General features: G+C 41.7%; 2 protein-coding genes across 6 annotated transcripts in view; one reads left to right on the top strand and one right to left on the bottom strand.

Moving 5' to 3' along the window:
- LOC126070179 (interferon-inducible GTPase 1-like) overlaps window positions 1-20,199 on the bottom strand; it is a 186,387-nt gene that overhangs the window by 21,909 nt on the left and 144,279 nt on the right. The gene's annotated exons all lie outside the window — the stretch shown is intronic.
- The window catches only part of IRGM (immunity related GTPase M), a 145,244-nt gene continuing 138,555 nt past the window's right edge, over window positions 13,511-20,199 (top strand). Inside the window, exon 1 of one of the 2 annotated variants that reach the window (XM_049874134.1) lies at window positions 13,511-13,609. The gene's annotated coding sequence lies outside the window, so the exon portion shown is untranslated. The remainder of the gene's footprint in view (window positions 13,610-20,199) is intronic. The other variant, XM_049874138.1, reaches the window with a different exon arrangement.

Raw genomic sequence — 20,199 nt, 5'->3', positions numbered from 1 at the left:
TGGCACTATCTTAAACAGTTAGAAATAGAACTACCATACAACCCAGAAATCCCACTCCTCGGAATATACCCTAGAGAAACAAGGGCCTTCACACAAACACATATATGCACACCCATGTTTATTGCAGCTCTGTTTACAATAGCAAAAAGCTGGAAGCAACCAAGGTGTCCATCTACAGATGAATGGGTAAATAAATTGTGGTATATTCACACAATGGAATACTACGCATCGATAAAGAACAGTGACGAATCTGTGAAACATTTCATAACGTGGAGGAACCTGGAAGGCATTATGCTGAGCGAAATCAGTCAGAGGCAAAAGGACAAATATTGTATAAGACTACTATTATAAGATCTTGAGAAATAATATAAACTGAGAAGAACACATACTTCTGTGGTTACGAGGGCGGGAGGGAGGGAGAGGGTTTTTTACTGATTAATTAGCTGAAAAGAACTGCTTTAGGTGAAGGGAAGGACAACACTTAATACATGGAAGGTCAGCTCAACTGGACTGGACTGGACCAAAAGCAAAGAAGTTTCCGGAATAAACTGAATACTTCAAAGGTCAGCGGAGCAAGGGCAGGGGTTTGGGAACCATGGTTTAAGGGGACTTCTAAGTCAATTGGCAAAATAATTCTATTATGAAAACATTCTGCATCCCACTTTGAAATGTGGTGTCTGGGGTCTTAAAAGCTAACAAGCGGCCATCTAAGAGGCATCAATTGGTCTCAACCCACCTGGATCAAAGGAGAATGAAGAACACCAAGGTCACACGACAACTAAGAGCCCAAGAGACAGAAAGGGCCACATGAACCAGAGACCTACATCATCCTGAGACCAGAAGATCTAGTTGGTGCCCAGCCACAATCGATGACTGCCCTCACAGGGAGCACAATAGAGAACCCCTGAGGGAGCAGGAGATCAGTGGGATGCAGACCCCAAATTCTCATAAAAAGACCATACTTAATGGTCTGGATGTGACTAGAGGAATCCCGGCGGTCATGGTCCCCAAACCTTCTGTTGGCATAGGATGGTTCCATCCCCGAAGACAACTCATCAGACATGAAAGGGACTGGACGGTGGGTGGGAGAGGAATGCTGATGAAGAGTGAGCTAATTATATCAGGTGGACACTTGAGACTGTGTTGGCATCTCCTGTCTGGAGGGGGGATGGGAGGATAGAGAGAATTGGAGGCTGCCAAAGTTTTCACGAAAGGAGAGACTGGAAGGGCTGACTCATTAGGGGGAGAACAAGTGGGAGTAAGGAGTAAGATGTATATTAACTTATATGTGACAGACTGACTTGATTTGTAAACGTTCACTGGAAGCTCAATAAAAGTTAATAAAAAAAAAAAAAACTTAAATCAGAAACCCTTCTTTTAAGTAGCAACTTCTTCTAACAAGGCCACGTAACCTAAAAACATAACCTGTTGTTGTCGAGTCGATTCCAACTCATAGCGACCCTAGAAGGCAGAGTAAAACTGCTCCACAGGGTTTCCAAGGAGCAAAGGAGCAGCTGGTGGATTTGAACTGCCAGCCTTTTGGTTAGCCTGCAAACATTTAATCACTGCGCCACCAGGGCTCCAACAAGGCCGTGTAGAAATAATTATTTGATTAGTTCCAGAATACAAATATTACCAATAAATAATTTGCTGGTAAGGATGAGAAGTGATTACTTGAGGGAATGCAAAATGATGTTCCTACTTTGGAAGACAATTTGGTATTTTCTTACAAAGTTAAACTTATTCTTTTACCGTATAACCCAGGAATCCCATTCCTGAGTATTTATCGAAGATAAATAAAAACATATACCCACATAAAGAGCTGTATGTGAATATTCACAGCAGCTTTAATTTGTAATCGCCAAAAACTAGAAACAACCTAAATGTCCCTTAACTGGTGAATGAAATAAAAAATTCTGGTACATCCATATAACGGATTACTATTCAGCAACAAAAAACAATAACCCACAAACTACAGGCAACAGTGTGGATGAATCTCAAAAGCGTTATGCTAAGTGAAAGAAGTCAGGCACAAAACGCTACATACTGTGTGACTGCATTTTTTTTTAACTTTTCTTGAGCTTCAAGTGAACGTTTACAAATCAAGTCAGTCTGTCACATATAAGTTAATATACATCTTACTCCTTACTCCCACTTGCTCTCCCCCAATGAGTCAGTCCTTCCAGTCTCTCCTTTCGTGACAGTTTTGCCAGCTTCCAACTCTCTCTATCCTCCCATCCCCCCTACAGAGAGGAGATGCCAACACAGTCTCAAGTGTCCACCTGATATAATTAGCTCACTCTTCATCAGCATCTCTCTCCTACCCTCTGTCCAGTCCCTTTCATGTCTGATGAGTTGTCTTCGGGGATGGTTCCTGTCCTGTGCCAACAGAAGGTTTGGGGACCATGACCGCCGGGATTCCTCTAGTCACATCCAGACCATTAAGTATGGTCTTTTTATGAGAATTTGGGGTCTGCATCCCACTGATCTCCTGCTGCCTCAGGGGTTTTCTATTGTGCTCCCTGTCAGGGCAGTCATCGATTGTGGCCGGGCACCAACTAGTTCTTCTGGTCTCAGGGTGATGTAGGTCTCTGGTTCATGTGGCCCTTTCTGTCTCTTGGGCTCTTAGTTGTCGTGTGACCTTGGTGTTCTTCATTCTTCTTTGCTCCAGGTGGATTGAGACCAATTGGTGCATCTTAGATGGCTGCTTGTTAGCATTTAAGACCCCAGACGCCACATTTCAAAGTGGGATGCAGAATGTTTTCATAATAGAATTATTTTGCCAATTGACTTAGAAGTCCCCTTAAACCATGGTTCCCAAACCCCCGCCCTTGCTCCGCTGACCTTTGAAGCATTCATTTTATCCCGGAAACTTCTTTGCTTTTGGTCCAGTCGAATTGAGCTGACGTTCCATGTATTGAGTGTTGTCCTTCCCTTCACCTAAAGCAGTTCTTATCTACTAATTAATCAGTAAAAAAACCCTCTCCCTCCCTCCCTTTCCCCCTCGTAACCACAAAAGTATGTGTTCTTCTCAGTTTATACTATTTCTCAAGATCGTATAATACTGGTCTTATACAATATTTGACCTTTTGCCTCTGACTGATTTCACTCCGCATAATGCCTTTCAGGTTCCTCCGTGTTATGAAATGTTTCACAGATTCGTCACTGTTCTTTATCAATCTGTAGTATTCCATTGTGTGAATATACCACAATTTATTTACCCATTCATCCGTTGATGGACACCTTGGTTGCTTCCAGCTTTTTGCTATTGTAAACAGAGCTGCAATAAACATGGGTGTGCATATATCTGTTTGTGTGAAGGCTCTTATTTCTCTAGGGTATATTCCGAGGAGTGGGATTTCTGGGTTGTATGGTAGTTCTATTTCTAACTGTTTAAGATAGCGCCAAATAGATTTCCAAAGTGGTTGTACCATTTGACATTCCCACCAGCATTGTATAAGAGTTCCAATCTCTCTGCAGCCTCTACAACATTTATTATTTTGTGTTTTTTGGATTAATGCCAGCCTTGTTGGTGGGAGATGGAATCTCATTCGAGTTTTAATTTGCATTTCTCTAATGGCTAATGATCGAGAGCATTTTCTCATGCATCTGTTAGCTGCCTGAATATCTTCTTTAGTGAAGTGTGTGTTCATATCCTTTGCCCACTTCTTGATTGGGTTGTTTGTCTTTTTGTGGTTGATTTTTTTTTTTACTATTTTTTTTTTATTAACTTTTATTGAGCTTCAAGTGAACGTTTACAAATCAAGTCAGTCTGTCACATATAAGTTAATATACGTCTTACTCCTTACTCCCACTTGCTCTCCCCCTAATGAGTCAGCCCTTCCAGTCTCTCCTTTCGTGAAAACTTTGGCAGCTTCCAACTCTCTATCCTCCCTTCCCCCCTCCAGACAGGAGATGCCAACACAGTCTCAAGTGTCCACCTGATATAATTAGCTCACTCTTCATCAGCATTCCTCTCCCACCCACCGTCCAGTCCCTTTCATGTCTGATGAGTTGTCTTCGGGGATGGTTCCCATCCTATGCCAACAGAAGGTTTGGGGACCATGACCGCCGGGATTCCTCTAGTCACATCCAGACCATTAAGTATGGTCTTTTTATGAGAATTTGGGGTCTGCATCCCACTGATCTCCTGCTCCCTCAGGGGTTCTCTATTGTGCTCCCTGTGAGGGCAGTCATCGATTGTGGCTGGGCACCAACTAGATCTTCTGGTCTCAGGATGATGTAGGTCTCTGGTTCATGTGGCCCTTTCTGTCTCTTGGGCTCTTAGTTGTCGTGTGACCTTGGTGTTCTTCATTCTCCTTTGATCCAGGTGGGTTGAGACCAATTGATGCCTCTTAGATGGCCGCTTGTTAGCTTTTAAGACCCCAGACACCACATTTCAAAGTGGGATGCAGAATGTTTTCATAATAGAATTATTTTGCCAATTGACTTAGAAGTCCCCTTAAACCATGGTTCCCAAACCCCTGCCCTTGCTCCGCTGACCTTTGAAGTATTCAGTTTATCCCGGAAACTTCTTTGCTTTTGGTCCAGTCCAGTCCAGTTGAGCTGACCTTCCATGTATTGAGTGTTGTCCTTTCCTTCACCTAAAGCAGTTCTTTTCAGCTAATTAATCAGTAAAAAACCCTCTCCCTCCCTCCCTTCCCCCCTCGTAACCACAAAAGTATGTGTTCTTCTCAGTTTATACTATTTCTCAAGATCTTATAATAGTAGTCTTATACAATATTTGTCCTTTTGCCTCTGACTGATTTCGCTCAGCATAATGCCTTCCAGGTTCCTCCATGTTATGAAATGTTTCACAGATTCGTCACTGTTCTTTATTGATGCGTAGTATTCCATTGTGTGAATATACCACAATTTATTTACCCATTCATCTGTAGATGGACACCTTGGTTGCTTCCAGCTTTTTGCTATTGTAAACAGAGCAGCAATAAACATGGGTGTGCATATATGTGTTTGTGTGAAGGCCCTTGTTTCTCTAGGGTATATTCCGAGGAGTGGGATTTCTGGGTTGTATGGTAGTTCTATTTCTAACTGTTTAAGATAGTGCCAGATAGATTTCCAAAGTGGTTGTACCATTTGACATTCCCACCAGCATTGTATAAGAGTTCCAATCTCTCTGCAGCCTCTACAACATTTATTATTTTGTGTTTTTTGGATTAATGCCAGCCTTGTTGGAGTGAGATGGAATCTCATCATAGTTTTAATCTGCATTTCTCTAATGGCTAACAATCGAGAGCATTTTCTCATGCATCTGTTAGCTGCCTGAATATCTTCTTTAGTGAAGTGTGTGTTCATATCCTTTGCCCACTTCTTGATTGGGTTGTTTGTCTTTTTGTGGTTGAGTTTTGACAGAATCATATAGATTTTAGAGATCAGGCGCTGGTCGGAGATGTCATAGCTGAAAATTCTTTCCCAGTCTGTAGGTGGTCTTTTTACTCTTTTGGTGAAGTCTTTAGATGAGCATAGGTGTTTGATTTTTAGGAGCTCCCAGTTATCGGGTTTCTCTTCATCATTTCTGGTAATGTTTTGTATTCTGTTTATGCCTTGTATTAGGGCTCCTAGGGTTGTCCCAATTTTTTCTTCCATGATCTTTATCGTTTTAGTCTTTATGTTTAGGTCTTTGATCCACTTGGAGTTAGTTTTTGTGCATGGTGTGAGGTATGGGTCCTGTTTCATTTTTTTACAAATGGATATCCAGTTATGCCAGCACCATTTGTTAAAAAGACTATCTTTTCCCCAATTAACTGACACTGGGCCTTTGTCAAATATCACCTGCTCATACGTGAATGGATCTATGTCTGGGTTCTCAATTCTGTTCCTTTGGTCTATGTGCCTGTAGTTGTACCAGTACTAGGCTGTTTTGACTGCTGTGGCTGTATAATAGGTTCTGAAATCAGGTAGAGTGAGGCCTCCCACTTTGTTCTTTTTTTTCAGTAATGCTTTGCTTATCCAAGGCTGCTTTCCCTTCCATATGAAATTGGTGATTTGTTTCTCTATCACCTTAAAAAATGACTTTGGAATTTGGATCGGAAATGCATTGTATGTATAGGTGGCTTTTGGTAGAATAGACATTTTTACTATGTTAAGTCTTCCTATCCATGAGCAAGGTATGTTTTTCCACTTAAGTATGTCCTTTTGAATTTCTGGTAGTAGAGCTTTGTAGTTTTCTTTGTATAGGTCTTTTCCATCCTTGGTAAGATTTATTCCTAAGTATTTTATCTTCTTGGGGGCTACTGTGAATGGTATTGATTTGGTTATTTCCTCTTCGATGTTCTTTTTGTTGATGTAGAGGAGTCCAAGTGATTTTTGTATGTTTATCTTATAACCTGAGACTATGCCAAACTCTTCTATTAGTTTCAGTAGCTTTCTGGAGGATTCCTTAGGGTTTTCTGTGTATAAGATCATGTCATCTGCAAATAGAGATAGTTTTACTTCCTCCTTGCCGATCCAGATGCCCTTTATTTCTTTGCCTAGCCTAATTGCCCTGGCTAGGACTTCTAGCACGATGTTGAATAAGAGCGGTGATAAAGGGCATCCTTGTCTGGTTCCCATTCTCAAGGGAAATGCTTTCAGGCTCTCTCCATTTAGGTTGATGTTGGCTGTTGGCTTTGCATAGATGCCCTTTATCATGTTGAGAAATTTTCCTTCAATTCCTGTTTTGGTGAGAGTTTGTATCATAAATGGGTGTTGGACTTTGTCAAATGCCTTTTCTGCATCAATTGATAAGATCATGTGGTTTTTGTCTTTTGTTTCATTTATGTGGTGGATTACATTAATGGTTTTTCTGATATTAAACCAGCCTTGCATACCTGGTATAAATCCCACTTGATCTTGGTGAATCCTTTTTTTGATATGTTGTTGAATTCTATTGGCTAGAATTTTGTTGAGGATTTTTGCATCTGGTCTGTAATTTTCTTTTTTTGTAATGTCTTTACCTGGTTTTGGTATCAGGGAGATGGTGGCTTCATAGAATGAGTTGGGTAGTATTCCGTCATTTTCTGTGCTTTGAAATACCTTTAATAGTAGTGGTGTTCACTCTTCCCTGAAAGCTTGGTAGAACTCTGCGGTGAAGCCGTCCGGGCCAGGGCTTTTTTTTTGTTGGGAGTTTTTTGATTACCGTTTCAATCTCTTTTTTTGTTATGGGTCTATTTAGTTGTTCTACTTCTGAATGTGTTAGTTTAGGTAGGTAGTGTTTTTCCAGGAATTCATCCATTTCTTCTAGGTTTGCAAATTTGTTAGAGTACAATTTTTCGTAATAATCTGATATGATTCTTTTAACTTCATTTGGGTCTGTTGTGATGTGGCCCTTCTCATTTCTTATTCGGGTTATTTGTTTCCTTTCCTGTATTTCTTTAGTCAGTCTAGCCAATGGTTTATCAATTTTGTTCATTTTTTCAAAGAACCAGCTTTTGGCTTTGTTAATTCTTTCAATTGTTTTTCTGTTCTCTAATTCATTTAGTTCAGCTCTAATTTTTATTATTTGTTTTCTTCTGGTGCCTGATGGATTCTTTTGTGGCTCACTTTCTATTTGTTCAAGTTGTAGGGACAGTTCTCTGATTTTGGCTCTTTCCTCTTTCTGTATGTGTGCATTTATCGATATAAATTGGCCTCTGAGCACTGCTTTTGCTGTGTCCCAGAGGTTTTGATGGGAAGTATTTTCATTTCATTGCATTCTATGAATTTCCTTATTCCCTCCTTGATGTCTTCTATAACCCAGCCTTTTTTCAGGAGGGTATTTGTTCCGTTTCCAAGTATTTGATTTCTTTTCCCTAGTTTTTCTGTTATTGATTTCTAGTTTTATTGCCTTGTGGTCTGAGAAGATGCTTTGTAATATTTCAATGTTTTGGATTCTGCAAAGGTTTGTTTTATGACCTAGTATGTGGTCTATTCTAGAGAATGTTCCATGTGCGCTAGAAAAAAACGTATACTTTGCAGCAGTTGGGTGGAGAGTTCTGTATAAGTCAATGAGGTCAAGTTGGTTGATTGTTGTAATTAGGTCTTCCGTGTCTCTATTGAGCTTCTTACTGGATGTCCTGTCCTTCTCCGAAAGTGGTATGTTGAAGTCTCCTACTATAATTGTGGAGGTGTCTGTCTCACTTTTCAGTTCTGTTAAAATTTGATTTATGTATCTTGCAGCCCTGTCATTGGGTGCATAAATATTTAATATGGTTATGTCTTCCTGATCAATTGTCCCTTTTATCATTATGTAGTGTCCTTCTTTATCCTTTGTGGTGGATTTAAGTCTAAAGTCTATTTTGTCAGAAATTAATATTGCTACTCCTCTTCTTTTTTGCTTATTGTTTGCTTGATATATTTTTTTCCATCCTTTGAGTTTTAGTTTGTTTCTGTCTCTAAGTCTAAGGTGTGTCTCTTGTAGGCAGCATATAGACGGATCGTGTTTCTTTATCCAGTCTGAGACTCTCTGTCTCTTTATTGGTGCATTTAGTCCATTTACATTCAGCGTAATTATAGATAAATAAGTGTTTAGTGTTGTCATTTTGATGCCTTTTTGTGTGTGTTGTAGACAATTTCATTTTTCCACATACTTTTTTGTGCTGAGATGTTTTTCTTAGTAAATTGTGAGATCCTCATTTTCGTAGTGTTTGACTTTATGTTTGTTGAGTCGTTACGTTTTTCTTGGCTTTTATCTTGAGTTATGGAGTTGTTATACCTCTTTGTGGTTACCTTATTATTTACCCCTATTTTTCTAAGTAAAAACCTAACTTGTATTGTTCTATATCGCCTTGTATCGCTCTCCATATGGCAGTTCTATGCCACCTATATTTAGTCCCTCTTTTTGATTATTGTGATCTTTTACATATTGACCTCAGTGATTCCCTGTTATGAGCATTTTTTTTTTTAATTAATCTCAATTTGTTGTTGTGGTTTCCCTATTTGAGTTGATATCAGGATGTTCTGTTTTGTGACCTTGTGTTGTGCTGGTATCTGATATTATTGGTTTTCTGACCAAACAATACCCTTTAGTATTTCTTGTAGCTTTGGTTTGGTTTTTGCAAATTCTCTTAACTTGTGTTTATCTGTCAATATCTTAATTTCGCCTTCATATTTCAGAGAGAGTTTTGCTGGATATATGATCCTTGGCTGGCAGTTTTTCTCCTTCAGTGCTCTGTATATGTCGTCCCATTCCCTTCTTGCCTGCATGGTTTCTGCTGAGTAGTCTGAACTTATTCTTATTGATTCTCCCTTGAAGGAAACCTTTCTTTTCTCCCTGGCTGCTTTTAAAATTTTCTGTTTGTCTTTGGTTTTGGCAAGTTTGATGATAATATGTCTTGGTGTTTTTCTTTTTGGATCAATCTTAAATGGGGTTCGATGAGCATCTTGGATAGATATCCTTTCGTCTTTCATGATGTCAGGGAAGTTTTCTGTCAGGAGATCTTCAACTATTTTCTCTGTGTTTTCTGTCCTCCCTCCCTGTTCTGGGACTCCAGTCACATGCAAGTTATCCTTCTTGATAGAGTCCCACATGATTCTTAGAGTTTCTTCATTTTTTTTAATTCTTTTATCTGATTTTTTTTCAGCTATGTTGGTGTTAATTCCCTGGTCCTCCAGATTCCCCAGTCTGCATTCTAATTGCTCGAGTCTGCTCCTCTGACTTCCTATTGCATTGTCTAATTCTGTAATTTTATTGTTAATCTTTTGGATTTCTACATGCTGTCTGTCTATGGATTCTTGCAACTTATTAATTTTTCCACTATGTTCTTGAGTAATCTTTTTGAGTTCTTCAACTGTTTTATCAGTGTGTTCCTTGGCTTTTTCTGCAGTTTGCCTTATTTCGTTTCTGATGTCTTGAAGCATTCTGTAAATTAGTTTTTTATATTCTATATCTGATAATTCCAGGATTGTATCTTCATTTGGGAAAGATTTTGGTTCTTTTGTTTGGGGGGTTGTAGAAGCTGTCATGGTCTGCTTCTTTATGTGGTTTGGTATCGACTGCTGTCTCCGAGCATCGCTGGAAAACTTGTTTTTCCAGAAAATCTGCTGGCTGGGACGCTGGGTCCAGGCTCCAAAAACAGTCGCTGCTTCCCCATATTTGTTTGTTGTCCGTCTCTAAACCTGTGTTTGTTGTTCAGGGTTCGTAGATTGTTATGTCTGTGATCGATTCACTTGTTTTTCAGAGTCTTTGTTGCAAGAGGGATCCGAGGTAGCGTCTACCTAGTCCGCCATCTTGGCCCCGCCTCCGTGACTGCATTTTTATGAGATCCAAGAAAAGGCAAAACTTTAAAATTATAAGGGCAGAAATCATCAGATCAGTTGTTGCCAGTGGCTGAGAGTAAGAAAATGGACTGACTACAAAGAAGCAAAAGGGAACTTTTAGGGGTGATGGAAATATTCTGTATATCTTGATTGTTGTGGTTTACCACTTATTGAAACTCGTCAGACTGAACTTCCCCAAAATGGTAACTATTACTGTAAGTACATTATACCTCAACTTTCTTTAAAAAGATGATTACAAAGTATTATAGATAGAGGTGGTATGGAGTAGGAGTTAAGAATATAGGCTCTAGAGCTAGATTGTCTGGGTTTAAATCTTGGCTCAACCACTTATTAGCTGTGAGACCTTGAGATACTTAACCTCTCTATACCTCCATTCTCTCATCTGTAAAGCAGGGATAATAATAGTATATACCTCACAGAGTTGCTGGAAGTAATAAATGAGTTAACAGAGGTAAACACTTAGAGCAGAACCTACTCTATAAGCATTCAATAAATATGAGCTGTTATGCAGGCATGTCTTGGAGATATTGTGGGTTCGATTCCAGATCACCACAATAAAGTGAATATCGCAATAAAGCGAGTCACACACTTTTTTTTGTTTCCCAGTGCGTATAAAAGTTATATTCATATTATACTGTGGTCTACTAAGTGTGCTATAGCATTATGTTTAAAAAATGTACATACCTTAATTAAAAAAATACTTTATTGCTGAAATATGCTAACCGTCATCTGAGCCTCAGCAAGTCGTAACCCTTTTGCTGGTAGAGGGCGTCGACTGGATGTTGATGGCTTTTACTGATCATGTGGTACTTGCTGAAGGCTGGGGTGGCTGTGGCAATTTCCTAAAATAAGACAACAATGAAGTTTGCCACATTGATTGACCCTTCATGAAAGATTTCTCTGTAGCATGTGATGCTGGTTGATAGCATGTTACCCACAGTAGAACTTCTTTCAAAATTGGAGGCAATCCTCTCAAAACGTGTCACTGCTTTTTCAACTAAGTTTATGTAATATTCTAAATCCTTTGTTGTCATTTCAACAATGTCCACAGCATGTTCACCAGGAGTAGATTCCACTTTAAGGAACCACTTTCTTTGCTCATTCCATAAGGAGCGACTCCCCATTCATTAAAATGTTATCATGAGATTGCAGCAATCAGTCACATCTTCAGGCTTCACTTCTAGCTCTCTTGCTATTTCCACCCCATCTGCAGTTACTTCCTCCACTGAAGTCTTGAAATCCTCCAAGTCATCCATGAGGGTTGGAATCAACTTCTTCCAAACTCCTGTCAATGTTGATCTTTTGACCTCCTCCCGTGAATCACGAATGGCATCTGGAACGGTGAATCCTTTCCAGAAAGTTTTCAATTCACTTTGCCCAGATCCATCAGAGGAATCACTATCTATGGCAGCTATAGCTTTATGAAATGTATTCCTTAGATAATCAGACTCGAAAGTCAAAATCAGTCCTTGATCCATGGGCTGCAGAATAGATGTTGTGTTAACAGGCAGGCAGACAACAGAGATCTTGGGTAACCAGGTGCATTCTCAATGAGCAGTAATATTTTGAAAGAAATTGCTTTTTTTTTTTTTTCTGAGCAGTTGGTCTCAACAGTGGACTTAAAATATTCAGTAAACCATGTTGTAAACAGATGTGCTGTCATCCAGGCTTTATTTTTCCCCTTACAGAGCACAGGCAGAGTAAATTTAGCATAACTCTTATGGGCCCTAGGCTTTTTAGAATGGTAAATGAACACTGGCTTCAACTTAAAGTCACCAGCTGCACTGGCTCCTAACAAGAGAATCAGCTTGGCCTTTGAAGCTTTGAAGCCAGACATTGACTTCTCCTCTCTAGCTAAGAAAGTCCTAGAAGGCGTCTTCTTCCAATATACGGCTGTTCTGCCTACATTGAAAACCTGTTGTTCAGTGCAGACACCTTCGTCAATTATCTCAGCGAGGCCTCATGGGTGACAACGTGCCGCAGCCTCTACATCAGCACCCGCTGCTTCACCGTGCACCTTCGTGTTATGGCGACGGCTTCTTTCCTTAAACCTCATGAACCAACCTCTGCTAACTTCAAACTTTTCTTCTGCAGCTTTCTCACCTCTCTCAGCCTTCACAGAATTGAAGAGAGTTAGGGCCTTGCTAAGGGAATGTTGTGGCTGCTTTGATCTTCTATCCGGACCACTAAACTTTCCCCGTATCAGCAATAAGCCTGTTTTGTTTTCTTATCATTCGTGTGTTCACCGAAGTAGCACTTTTAATTTCCTTCAATAACGCTTCCTTTGCATTCACAACTTGGCTGACTCTTTGGTGTCAGAGGCCTAGCCTTTGGTCTGCCTTGGCTTTCGACATGCCTTCCTCACTAAGCTTGATCATTTCTAGCTTTTGATTTAAAGTGAGAGATATTCGACTTTTCCTTTCACTTGAGCACTTAGAGGCCATTGCAGGGTTATTAATTGCCTAATTTCAATACTGTCATGTCTCAGGGAATAGGGAGGAGGAGAGATGGGGGAACAACTAGTCAGTGGATTGGTCAGAACACACACAATATTTATCGATTAAGTTCACTGTCTTCTGTGGGCATGGCTCATTGTGCCCCAAAACAATTACAACGGTAACATCCAAGATCACCGATCATGGATCACCGTAACAGGTATACTCGTAATGGAAAAGTTTGAAATATTGAGAGAATTACCAAAATGTGACACAGAGACACGAACTGAGCACATGCTGTTGAAAAATTGACACCAACAGGCTTGCTCGATGCAGAGTTGCCACAAACCTTCAATGTGTAAAAAACGCGGTATCTGCAAAGCACAATAAAACAAGGTATGCCTGTAGCTATATGATTATGTAACACGTACATACACATGTCTGTGTATATATATGCACAGAAAAGAGTGGAAGGATGTTCACTATGTGAATGGTGGGAAGAATTATTGCCTTTACAACAAGCAAAAAAAAAAATTTTTTTTCTCAAAAAGTAATGGAAGAAAGGACACTGGACTGGGAGGTCAGAGTCCTGGGTTTCAGCTGTACTTAATTATATGACCTCAGGGGAGTCACCTTCATCTCTAGAAAAGGAGGGGATGGGACAGATAGGGATTCCTTTGTCTCTAAAAGGGGATGGCTTTCTAAGACTTATGGTCAGAATAGGCAAGCTATCCTCTTTATTTTGTTTCACTTTTCTTTATTTATTCTCTGTCTACCAGGTACTGTGGACAGAAACAGAGATGAAAACACCTGCGTCCCTGCCCTCATGGGACTATGATAGAGGCTGTTCAAAGAAACAGACTAGTAGTGCCCAATGAGACAATTCTCCAGCATGATGAGGGGCACACAGAAGAGAGGTATGTAACTGGGTTTGGGGGAGTCAGAAAAAGCCTCCAGGAGGAGAACACAGGTGGAGTCCTGAATGAGTGAAAAAAAAAAAAAAGATTGGCAATGGCATTGCAACCAAAGGGAGGAAGGAATGTACCAAAGCAAAGGGTGTGAAAATAGCACTTGGTTGAGGAATGGGGAACAGAAAGAAAGAGAAATAGAGAGAGGTCACTTTTTGTTTGTTTTGTTTTTATAATTTTTATTGTGCTTTAAGTGAAAGTTTACAAATTAAGTCAGTCTCTCACACAAAAACTTACATATACCTTGCTACATACTCCCAGTTGCTCTCCCCTTAATGAGACAGCCCACTCCCTCCCTCCACTGGGAGAGAGGTTACTTTGACTGGAGAGTGGAAATGAAGGAGGAAAAGGCCAGCACTGGGGGTGGGGAGGAAGGCTGGTGAGCAGGAGGGAAATGATGACCACTTAGACTGCTGATGGTCTCCAGAAAGCATATGGGGCCGTGTATGTCTTATTCTTGTGCAAAACCCTATATATGCTGCTAATAAGCCTGTTAAATACTAGTCTAAGATGTACTTCATTGTATTTACAAATATAAGATAAACTAACAAAAATATTATGAACAAAAATGTCAGTTCAGTCTCGGGGGACATCTAGGTCAATTGGCATAACATAGTTCATAAAGAAAATGTTCTACATCCTATTTTGGTGAGTAGCATCTGGCATCTTGAAAGCATGCAAGTGGCCATCTAAGATACATCTATGGGTCCCATCTTGTCCTGAGCAAAGGAGAATGAAGAAAACCAAAGACATAAGGAAAATATTAGTCTGAAGGACTAAAGGACCACACGAACCGCAGCCAGCCTGAGCCCAGAACTAGATGGTGCCCAGCTACCACCACTGACAGCTCTAACAGGGATCACAGCGGAGGGTCCCGGACAGAGCAGAAGAAAAATGGAGAACAAAATTCAAACTCACAAAAAAAAAAGACCAGACTTACTGGTCTGACAGAGACTGGAGGAACTCCTGCGTCTACAGCCCCTGACACCCTGCCTACTCTGAACTGAAGCCACTCCCAAAGTCCACCTTTCAGCCAAAGATGAGACAGGCCTATAAAACAAACAGTAACACACATGAGAAATGTGCTTCTTAGTTCAATCACGTGTACAAGACCAAATGGGCAACACTTGCCCAAAAGCAAAGATGAGAAGGTAAGAAGGGACAGAAAAACTGGACGAATGGACATGGGGAATTTGGCATGTAAAAGGAAAGAGGAAGAGTGCCAACACATTGCAAAGATTGCAATCAATGTCACAAAAACAATTTCTGTATAAATTTTTGAATGAGAAACTAATTTGTGATGTAAACTTTCACCTAAAGCTTTAAAAAAAAAGTTCGCTTCCATTTTCCATGGTTAGTTGTACACACTTATTCATTCATTAAATATTTATTGTCTCTCGTGTATATTCTAGGAGCTGGAGATACAGCAATCCCCAAGGTAGACCAGGTCTCTCCACAGAACTTACATTCTAGTAGAGGGCGGAGAGAAAGGAGCTAGACATTAAACAAATGAACAACCAAAGCAACTAAGAGAACTGGACCAGCTTTTCTTCTGCCCAAGACCCATCAAAATCCTCCTACCCTCAGAAGAAGGAGAGAGGCCTTGTTATACAGTGACTGAGAGCTTTGCACTTGGGAATCAGACGGACCTTTGGTCAAATTCCGGCTCTCCCACCTACCGCCAAACTGGCTTTGGGTAAGTCCCTTCCCTGAGCTTTCATTTCCTTACCTGAAAACTGCAACAACATCACCACGTTCCTATGGTGGTAGGGTGGATTTGAGGAGGCAACCAATCAATCCTCAGTTGTCAAGTATACAGAAAATACTCAGCAAATGGTCCTTTTTATTTAATTTTTGTTTAATTTTCATTTTCCACCTTTAGGATAGCCCACGATCTCCACTATCCAGATAAAAATACTCACAGGCTAGAAAATAGGGGGAGCATGGTATAAAGGTATAGAAAAGACCTGTTTAACATTACGAATTCACATTTCAATGAATTCACAACTGTTTCCTTCTAAAGCTGTCCTACTTGGAATTAATATTCCTTTAGGATTTCACAAACTGGTAACATCTGTCTACATTACATGACCCAGTAACTTAAATAAAAACTATCACCTAAAATAGGGAGCCAGCCCCAATCTGTCCTAGGATTCCTTGCTCTGATTCTCTGACTAACACTGAGCCGTTTAAAGATCAGAGATAGCACAGAGAATTGATAAGTAGTCTGAACACAAGCTGTGGAGCAGAGGGCCTGAGCCCACTGTGATTGACCGTTAACTGAAAGCAGAATTTTTTGAAACAGAATAACCAAGGGGGAAGGAGCTTTCTAACTGGCTGTGCCTTTGAGTAATCATGTCTTCCAGTAGAAAAGAGGCATAACAATTAGTACATTTCTCAAGCAAGAAAGAAAAGAGTGCTGCTTCCCTATAATCACGTACTCTGGAATGTTTTAACAGTCTTTTAATAATGTACATTTCTTACAAATGACTTCGGAACAACATTGGGTATTTAAAGATTTTGAAGCCAGAATATACAACACAAAAAGGAAATGTCTTTTCGGTGATCTCAGACCTTAAGAGCCAAACTGATTTTACTCAAACCTTCCCACATAAGTTCCCTTCTGCACTGAAAATAGACACGTGAGACTTCAGCCCGAACAGAAGAATTTAAGAAGCAGAGTCTATTATCTTTTCTACTAAAGTAAGAGCCCAAGCTTATAAACAAAAAGAATGCCATACTTCTACATTCCTTTTTCCTATTGGTGGCTCGCACTCTCCTTTACAAAGATGGTCTTCTGTAGGTGAATTACTGTGCTTGCAGGGAGCCCTAGCATCTTTTTGCCACCCAGTACCACAAAGGACACCTTGTTGCTACCCTCTTGCACACTTCCACCTTTCCCACTTTGCTTGTTCTGGATCCTGCTGCTGGTTCCTGTTCATCTGACCTCTGCTTTTTGGGACTTCATCTGGCAGGTTACCTGCTCATCTTGGAATTTGTCAGCCCACATAGCCTGTGAGCCAGCGGCCTGCTGTCTGACCTGCTGAACTTGGGTTCACTAGCCCCTGCAGCTATGTGAGTCAGAAGAAGCCTCCAGCCTGACCCAGAGACTTGGAACTTTCCAACCTTAACCAATACTTGAGCCATTTCCTTGATATAAATATCTCTCTCTGTATATTTATACGATGCTTTGGTTTTACTTCTCTAGAGAACCAGCCTAAGATATTTGGTACCAAGAGTGATTCTAGAGAAACAAAATTGTAAGGATGATTTTTTCTAAATTGATTTGCAAGTTTGGTTAATCTTAAAGATGTTGATGACTCTGCTTCCAGTAATAAACAGGGCACTGCTAATTCATGGCATGAGATGGCAATAGAAATATACAAAATATTCCCTCCAATAGTTAAGGTATTGAGGAGAGGCAAGGCTCTGGGCATGTCTGATACCTGTTTACAAATTTGTGAGAGTGAGAAGCCTAAGGAAGCTGGTTGGTTGGTCCTACTTTCGCTAGACAAAGTAGTGAAAGAAAGAGATGAAGTCAGGGCTTCAGAGTCACAGCCCAAGTGCCACATAGATGACCTCAAAGTCTCCACTTCTGCCTTGAAAGAAAGCCTTGTTTCTTGTAGTAACAGAGCTAATATTGCCGGAAACCGAACCCAGAGTTTTCTTGTAAGAGTAGCTGAATTACAATGCAAATCGAATCCCCAACCTCAAAAGACATCTAAAATTAAAGTGAGGACATTGATTTGGGAAGAAATGGGATCCCAAAACTTGGGATGTGGACACATGGGCAGATAATCAGGAAGCTGGGGACACTGAGCCCTTAAATTCCATTGAATCACTTATGCCAACAGAACCAGCCCTCTCGCTCCCAGCTGAAGAGATTACTCCATCATTGTCTGCTAAGCCACCCTCCACAGTAAAACCAATAGCCCCTCCACCTGCATCTGATGAGATTAACCCAGCTGTGTCTGAAGAGTCTTCGTCTGAGATATTGTCTGTGGCTTCATCTGAGTAATCACCTGGGGAGGTTTCTGAATCATTGCCTGGGGCATCACCTGAGACAGACGCCTTACAAGACATTGCTGAATGTTCTCAGACCTCATCCTTACCACCCATTTTTGCTTCTAGACCTGTAACTAGACTTATCCCAACAAGTGCCAAAAGGTGAAACACAAAGCCTGACCCAGGAAGGGGCAGGGAAGGACTCACTCTTGTGGTATAGTTGCAATCTGGTTTCCATGGCCTCTGGTGGTGGAAAATATCCCTACTGACCCTCTCCTAGGAGGCACAATGAGGGGCTCACTCAGATACTAGGATATGTGGGGTAGGAAAGGCCCCATCTGCAGGCCTCCTACCCCCTCCTTGGTTTCTGCAACAGGTGGGGCACACAGCTTCTTTTAGCTGAGGCTGACTAATCCAGGGACCATGTCCAGCCACTGTGCTCTCCCTGAGGCCCACACTGTTGACATGAAGTGACAGCACATCCCCATGACATACACCCCCTAAGTGATCCTTGTTGGCCTGTCACCTCTCAACCTGGCAGTTAGCTCTATAAGTGGCTTCCCAACTTGTTATCAGCATTTTGTGTCTCTGCCCAAACCCTGGGGAAGCAGAGCCACTCTACCATCCTCTGACAGTCTCACCCTGTGCCCCGGGCATCTCTTTATTGACTGCAAAGCTCCAGGGAACTTTTCCTACTGCTTCCCTTTCAGAATGAGGGAACGGGGATCACTGAGAGGTTAAGGGGCTTGCCCAAGGTCACACAGCAAGAAGTGAGTAGTGCTGGGACTCAAACCACACTGTCTTCTCATGGTTGCCAGCAGATCAATCAGCACCAGGTCAATAACTGAGGATACACAGCGAGCAGTGCCTCAGATTCTGAGCTCATAATCTAGTGCCAAACACAGATCATCACAAATCTATTAAAATATTGTGTTAGGTGGTCATGAGTGTGCCCAGTGCTGTGAAGAGGAAGGACAGGGCATGTGGGAAGCAGGGAGCGGGCCCTGAGGCAGTGTCAGTGGCTTTGTTGACGGAGTCTCCCCAAGGCCGCGGTGCCAGAGTAGAGAGCTAGGAGATGTAGCCTTGTGAAGTGTTGTTCCAGCCAGTAGAAACAGCCCTTACAGAGGACTGGGCATGAGAGAAACTCAGAGCAGACTAAAACGTTGGAGAAGCCTTTATGGATGGAACGGGAAGATGTAGGGAGAGTCAGGAGGGCTGTGGCTGTAACGGTCAACGTGCAACAGCTAAACCACGTGTGGTCTTGCAAGCCTGCTCAAGATTTCAGACTATCCTGCTAGCCTATCTTCCCCTGGTAATGACCATATTGTCCTGGCCATGGAGTGGAAGTGATGAAGGCCAGGCAGTCACACTCCCCCATGCCCAGGGAACATCAGTGCTCCAGAGGCTGGCATGTGGCCCATGAAAGGCAATCAAGGGTATTGAGATGGATTTTTCCAGGTGGAACAGGCAGGAACTTCTGCTTTTTTTTCTGCCTTAATGTGTGAGAGTATGAGAATGAAGCTCAGTGTGGCTTGTTGACTTGCTTTGTGTAATTGGAGTCAGTTCTCTGACTGCTTCTACTTTTATAGCAAAGAAATGGGCATGGCCACCTGGTATGGGTCAGGAGGGGAGGGAGCTCAGAGATTTGGGTATGAGGTCGGTCTCATACATCTGACAACTTTCTTTTGTGTACCCACTACATGCCAGGCTCTATTGTAGGCACTGGTGATAAGGCAGTATGTGTCCCACTGCCATGGAGCTTACATTGCAGAGGGGGCATAGAGAGTAAGTCATCAACCTGATCAGAAAACAGGGCTGAGAGGACCATAAGAAGCTACTTGTGGTCGTGAAAGCGCCTGGGGAGTTGTGTCACTGTGAGCTCATAGCCAGCCCATCTGCCATAGTATACCTTCTCTTCCAGCAGGTCCCAGCTGTCCAGACACGGGGAGGAGGGGCTGTTTGTTTATCCACCCTAGGATTTGCAGGCAGATGAGATGAGAGGACAGAGGAGGGTGGAAAGCGTTCGAAGCACAATCAGAAGATACTTCTTTTAAATCTAAGACCACAGAATCTCAGCAGGATAGGAAAGAGTGGGAAAACAGGAAGTGGCAAACCTCAAAGAGAGTGAAGGAAGAGAAGCTACCTTGAGCAAGTAGGCTGGGTAGTCGGTCTACGGTGAGAGGCGAGACATCTGCATTAGGGATGGTGGGTGTGGAGGATTTTCAGGTGATGCTCAGGGCAGCCAGGGACCATGTGACAGTGGAGGAGGCTGTGAGCAGGTAAAAGTCACTGTAAGTGAGGCCACAGCAAAGCAGGAGACTAGGGGCACTTGAATGAAATAGGACACCACCATGGATGGTGGGGAGAAAGAGGATGAGCTGAGTACTGTGAGTCAGTCAAGGAAATGTGAGAGGTCAGAGAGGTCAGAGACAGCAGTTAATGACAGGAGCAAGTGTGCTTATAAAAGGGTAGAGGGACAGAGGGCTGGGGGCAGGGTGCAGGACCTTGAGCTGGATGGAGCATGCCACAGTCCA

This window comes from Elephas maximus, chromosome 2 (genome assembly GCF_024166365.1).
Source record: "Elephas maximus indicus isolate mEleMax1 chromosome 2, mEleMax1 primary haplotype, whole genome shotgun sequence".
In the NCBI taxonomy this organism is placed as follows: Eukaryota; Metazoa; Chordata; class Mammalia; order Proboscidea; family Elephantidae; genus Elephas; species Elephas maximus.
This window is presented reverse-complemented; position numbering and strand designations above follow the sequence as displayed.